The sequence below is a fragment of the Nematolebias whitei genome, chromosome 1 (genome assembly GCF_014905685.2).
Source record: "Nematolebias whitei isolate Nwh7 chromosome 1, NemWhi1, whole genome shotgun sequence".
NCBI classification, from domain to species: domain Eukaryota; kingdom Metazoa; phylum Chordata; class Actinopteri; order Cyprinodontiformes; family Rivulidae; genus Nematolebias; species Nematolebias whitei.
Window position 1 is genome coordinate 13,560,269 of NC_056498.1, and position 6,000 is coordinate 13,566,268.

Below are 6,000 nucleotides of genomic sequence, written 5' to 3' on the forward strand. Positions count from 1 at the left end.
CTTTTTCAGATAAGAACATATGTGCTCATTTCTGCTTCTCTAAGCCTAATTGGGCAAACATGTTCTTCCTGTTGCTTTCTGCTAATTTAAGCTTGTTCTAACTTTTCAGCTACCTTTTAACAAATTTTAGCTGTCTTCAGATTAATTCAAGTTTTTCATGGTAATTTCTTTTATTTTCAAGCTAATTAACTTATTTATGCTAATTTCAGCTTGTTATGTTCCTTTCAGTTTTTTCTGCTTGTTTCAGCTACTATTTAGCTCTATTGATGCTAATTTTAGCTTTTTCAGCCACCTCCACATTGTTTAGCTCATTTCAGCTCTTTCCATTTCCTTCTGGTAGCTTAAGCTTCCTTTTGCTTTTTCAGCTACTTTTCAGCAATTATTTTTTTTGCTAATTTCAACTTTTTTAAAGCCAATTTCCTAATTTTTGTGCTCATTTCTGCTCATTTAAACTCATTTCAGCAAATATGTGTTCTTTCTGCTTTCTTCTGCTAATTTAGGCTTGTTCTTCCATTTCAGCTACATTTCAGCATGTTTTTTAGTTAATTTCAGTTGTTTCTCAGCAAGTCCTTCTGCACTCAGCATTCACACTGCATTTTCGCAGGAAAATAATTTTCTCTAGTTAAATCTGTTAGAGCTCAGAGTATGTTGGAGATCACTCTCAGCTGCAGCCAAAAATAATTTTAGCTCAATATTGGTATAACTGATCGAGTTAAAATCATTTTAACATTTGCTAAGATTGACAAGTTATCTGAGATATTTTGCTAACAGAAAAAACAAACATCATTGCTCACGTTTCATGGTGGATGGAAATAATAGGGTTGAGGAAGTGTAAAAGGTAAAACTAACTGACTCACTGCAGTGTTTTTCATAATCTGTTTGTCATGAAATGACAGAGTCCTTACTGTTGTTATAATTATGTGTTTATTTTTTGCTTCTTTGCAAATATGCCTTTAAAGAAACTTTTAATTGTGTTTTTAACCTAAACAAAACACAACACGACTACGACTAGTTCCTTTGTAGAAGTAGAGAAAATGGAAAAAAGAGAATAAAAACATTTGCTTATAGATTTTATTCTATATTGAAATTTCTAGGGCAGCACGGTGGATCAGTTGGTAGAGCTGTTGCCTCTCAGCGAGAAAGTTGCTGGATCAAATCCTGGCCGAAGGTCTTTCTGGGTGGAGTTTGCATGTTCTCTCCGTGCATGCGTGGGTTTTCTCCGTGTACTCCAGTTTCCTCCCACAGACCAAAAACATGCATGTTAGGGTGATTGGTAACTTTAAATTGTCTCTAGGTGTGAGTGAGAGAGTGAATGGTTGTTTGTCTTGTTTGTCTCTATGTGATGGACTGGAGACCTGTCCAGGGTGTCCCCTGTCTCCCACACAGTGGCTGCTGGATATGGGCACCAGTGACCCCATGACCCAAACAGGAAGAAGCAGATAAAACTAATGGATGGATGGATGGATTGTATTTTCTTTGAAAAAATGCACAAACAATCAGAGAGCTTTGTACGTTTTTTTATAAAAAAATTAACAGTTCAATTTTGTGCTGTTTAAAAAGCTGTAATTAAATATGTGTTAAATAAATGCGCACTATCTGCCATACTTTACACGATTTAGGCAACTTAAAACGGGAGATCCTTCAGGCGTTTCTCTCTCCAAACAATCACCGCTCATAAAAAAAAAAGACAACTTCTTCTCAAACCATACGGGTTTAGAGCTATAGAGAAAAGAAAGACAAAACCCTGGACCCCCGCAATCTTAGTTCAAAACCCTAGAAAACTGTTCACTGTGCTCCAACATGGATGGACAGAGCTGTGCTTAAAGAAACACACAACACTGAAGTCCTGCACGCTGACCGCACACACACAAACGCACAGGAGCGCACACACAATGTGTGCAGCTTTGTGTCCTCAGAAGACCAAGTGTAGCGTAGGACTTTTGGATCTCCCACCCTGTCAATTAGCCCCCACCCTAACCTGACTGAACGCACTGCCGAGCCTCGCTTTAGTTGAGAGTACGGACTGAATTTTCTTTCTTTTTTCCTCTTCTCAGGTCTTTAATTACAACTTCCACACGCTGCGACTGGGCAGAAGCGCAGCTTGCCGACTCGCCCCGAGGCAATCATTGTCTCCGCTTGGCGGCTTTGGAGACGAGCGGCATTGAACAGATGAGAGGGAATACGAAAACAACCTTCATTTTCAGAGAAAAGCTGCCCACTTTTCAGACTGCTAAAACGCCGTGAACGCTGGGAAAATGAGCGCGCCTGAAATAAACAGACAAGAAAACAGATTGGGCACTAAGGCTCGTTAAAGGGGTGAAAAAGTGTGCACGTTTAATAATTAAGACTCTTCAGACGAGTAGGGGAATCAATCAGTGGCTGCACTTAAGCTAAATGCTTGTTGAAGCTCTCAGGGCGCATTTAAAGATGTGAAAACAACAAAACCAACGTATGGTGAAGGAGCTGTCCATGTAAAACGAGAGAAACCATCTTTAAACGGAGGAGGAGGTCTCAGATAATGCAGCTTTAGGCCCGACACCCAGTCATTTTCACACCCATCAGGAATTTCATACGCGTCACCAACTCCAGTAGCTACGTTTGCACGGACATAAGTAATCGGATTAAACGCCATTCGGAATAAAAATGCATGATGTAAACGCCACTTTCGGATTAGTCTGAGCTGACTCAGCTCGATCAGAAATAATTTGCAATCAGAATGAGACAGGTGGTTTGTGTCGAATCATAGTCTGAACAGTGTGCATGTAAACACTTAATCTGTTCATCTTATTCTGATTGAGGAAAACTCACCTGACTGCACATGTGCGACCATGTCATTTCCGTCTGGCTAATGCTAATAATATTAGCATGTCTGGGAAGCAAATCTAGTCGGTGAGTGACAACATTTCTAGTAGAAACTTTGAAAGAGCTCAAAATGATCTGTATCACCTGTAGCTCAGTCAGGGAGTGCAGGAACGTCTCCACCATCATTAAAACCTGTTGCGGGTCCATTTGGGTGCTCAGGTTTGTTTACGTTGATCACGAAAGTAAACTGGAAGTAGAACTTCTTCTGTTTTTTTTTAAGGAGAGTTTACCACATGTCAGTACTTCTGTTCAGAACAAAGCCCGCTGCTTGTAAACGCAGGTCGTGAACACACTGTGCCCATGCAAACAATACATTTGAATTATTTAATCTGACAACATTTCAATCTGATCAAAGAAATTGCTCATGTAAACATAGTTACTGTGAGTCAAACTAAGACCTTAACGAACCCCACACTCTGTTATTTGAATTGGAGAGATCATATTTCTCCAGTTTTAGCTTCTCTCCATTCTCTCCCTGTCAAGTCCAGAATTTAATTCAAAATCTTACTTCAAACCTACAAAGCTCTCAACAACCTAGCTCCATCTTATATTACAGATCTTACTGTACCATATTGTAGGGGCTGAGATGAAGTAGAGGTAGGGCAGCTGACCTGGGACCCGAAAGTCCCCAGGCTCGATCCCCTGCCATTCCCACATGCTGTGGTGACTCTGAGCAAAACACTTAATCCCTAATTGCTCCCCGGGCGCTTACATAGCTGCCCACTGCTCCACCTGGTGTATCCCAGGTGTGATGGGTTAAATGCAGAGAACCAATTGCATCATCGTATGGGAACATACAATGATGACAACACATAGCACTTACATACTATATTTTCCTAATAGAGCACTTTGCTCTCAGACTGCAAGTTTACTTGTGGTTCCTAGAGTTTACAAATGCAGAACAGGAGGAAGATCTTTCAGTTATCAGGCTCCTCTCTAGTGGAACCAACTTCCAGTTTCTGTCCGAAAGGCTGACATATTATCCAGTTTTAAGACTGGGCTTAAGACTTTCCTATAATTAGGGTCGGCTTGGGTTTATTGAGCTGTCCCTTAGTTATGCTGCTACAGGTTTAGACTGCTGGAGGACAAACTGGCCACATCTTTTCACTCTGCTACTGTCTTTACTTACTCTGCTCAACCTGTTTTGTATTTGTAATTAATTTTTCCATCCTTGACGTGTTTTTTTGTCTTTCAGATACACCTGGACCTACCATTCTGTGTTCGTCTGTCTCTCCTTCCTGTCCTCTCAAACCATCCGGTCAAAGCAGATGGCCACTTGTCCTGAGCCTGGTTCTACTGGAGGTTTCTTCCTGTTTAAAGGGAGTTTTTTCTTTCCACTGTTGCCACTGTGCTTGCTCAGGATGGGAGACTGCTACAAAGCCAAGATTCAATGAGTCTGCTGATTCCTTAGATAGAGAACTTTACTAATTGGCTTTTATGTATGTGAATGTTTCTGTAAAGTGCCCTGAGACAACTTTGTGTTGATTTGGCGATATACAAATAAACTGAACTGAATTGAGAAAGCTCCTCGGATGAGAAGCGAAACATCTTGTTACAAATAAAGTCCAGTGTCTTTTTGTCTGAACTTTTTTGAATCAACGTATGTAACTGCAAAAATTATTATGCTGCAACAATGTGAAGGAAGTTCTCCTATTTATTTCCTTACTGTTAAGTTAAAACAAAAAAACATTAAGCCGTTTTGTTTCAAGTTATAATTTATATAGTGCATTTAAAGACCGTCCTGACATGCAACAAACCACAGGCAGCTTTAAGTCGCTTTTACAAACCCACAACCCATAATCAGGGGATTCTTCTCTGCCTGTGTAGTTGTGACTAAACACACACGTACACACACATTCCCAGATAAAGGGCTGTGGTCAGGTCTGCTGTAGGCCTCCTTCCCTGCCTTTGCTGAGACAATGGGTCAGTGTGCACAACACATGGCTCACAACAAAGCACAGAGCAGCTCTTTGAAGAGACGCCATCATGTGTTCCCGGCGGCCGTGCTGCGCTCAATCATCCTGTCCGTCCACGTCTTCAAGTCTCCCACCAGTAAACATGTCCACCTTTTTTATTGTAGGCCTGTTTCCTACAAACAGGAACAGCTGAAGGCTCGAGCTTCCTTGAAGTAATGCGTATCACCCGCCGCGTTTCATGCCAGAATATTCAACTAAGATTAGCTAGGATGACGAAAGACGGAGTTACAGTAGTCCCTCGCTACTTCGTGGTTCGACTTTGGTGGACTCATTCTTCCGCCGTTTTTCAAAGTGACACTGAATGCGATAAATAAATAAATAAATAAATAAATAAATAAAAATTGTACAGGACACATGATTGTCAACTTTGATATTACTCACATGATTGGAACAGTACTGGATACAGTACTGTAAAGTTAACGAAAAAATAAAATACTTCGGACAGGCGCCACCATTTTTGTAGTTTTGTTTCAATAAGCCTATACTGTATTGTCACTCAAAAGGACTACATTTCCCAGAAGCCAACAGTGCACTGAAGAGAGTTCCCAACAGTGCTTCCAGCTGTTGCTTTCTGCTGAAATTGAGGGGAAAGTTTTGATCAGATACAAAAAAAATTGGAGCTTATTACAGTGACTTCAGCGCCCAGTGGATACAGAGAGCCACACGGAACCAGACCAGAACCAGAGCAGAAACCAGACCTCCAGACTCATCGGCAAACCTGAGAGCTACTAGACGGCCCAAGAGGACTTCTGAGCGGGGACACGCGCTGTCTCTCTGGATTCCACCAGGACTTTTTTTAATCTCTATCGGACCACTCAGTTGAACCACTGGTCCCACGCCGGCCACCAGAAGGTCCAGCCCCTCACTACAAAATGTGCTTCAGCGCTCAAGGGCTGCACAGAACCGGACCAGAACTGGAGCAGAACCAGAGCCCCAGACTTATCGATGAACTCGAGAGCTGCTAGCTGGTCTACAAGGACCCCCGAGCGCATGTAGGTCCAGCGCTCCATCTGGAGGTCACCGCCAGTACCCTGAGCCAGAGAGCCAATCAAAGCCGGCAGGGTGGGCCCACCAAAACAGAACCAAGTAGGAGCGAAACAGAGCTGCTGCTGCTCTGCAGAGGTGGCGAGTATATATATATATATATATATATATATATATA

The 6,000-nt window shown here is 41.9% G+C and overlaps 2 protein-coding genes across 2 annotated transcripts in view; one reads left to right on the top strand and one right to left on the bottom strand.

Annotated features, from left to right (window-relative positions):
* LOC119414734 (neurexin-2) overlaps nucleotides 1–6,000 on the top strand; it is a 1,264,057-nt gene that overhangs the window by 1,003,560 nt on the left and 254,497 nt on the right. The window lies entirely within an intron of this gene.
* LOC119408326 (mitogen-activated protein kinase kinase kinase 11) overlaps nucleotides 1–6,000 on the bottom strand; it is an 85,305-nt gene that overhangs the window by 25,842 nt on the left and 53,463 nt on the right. The gene's annotated exons all lie outside the window — the stretch shown is intronic.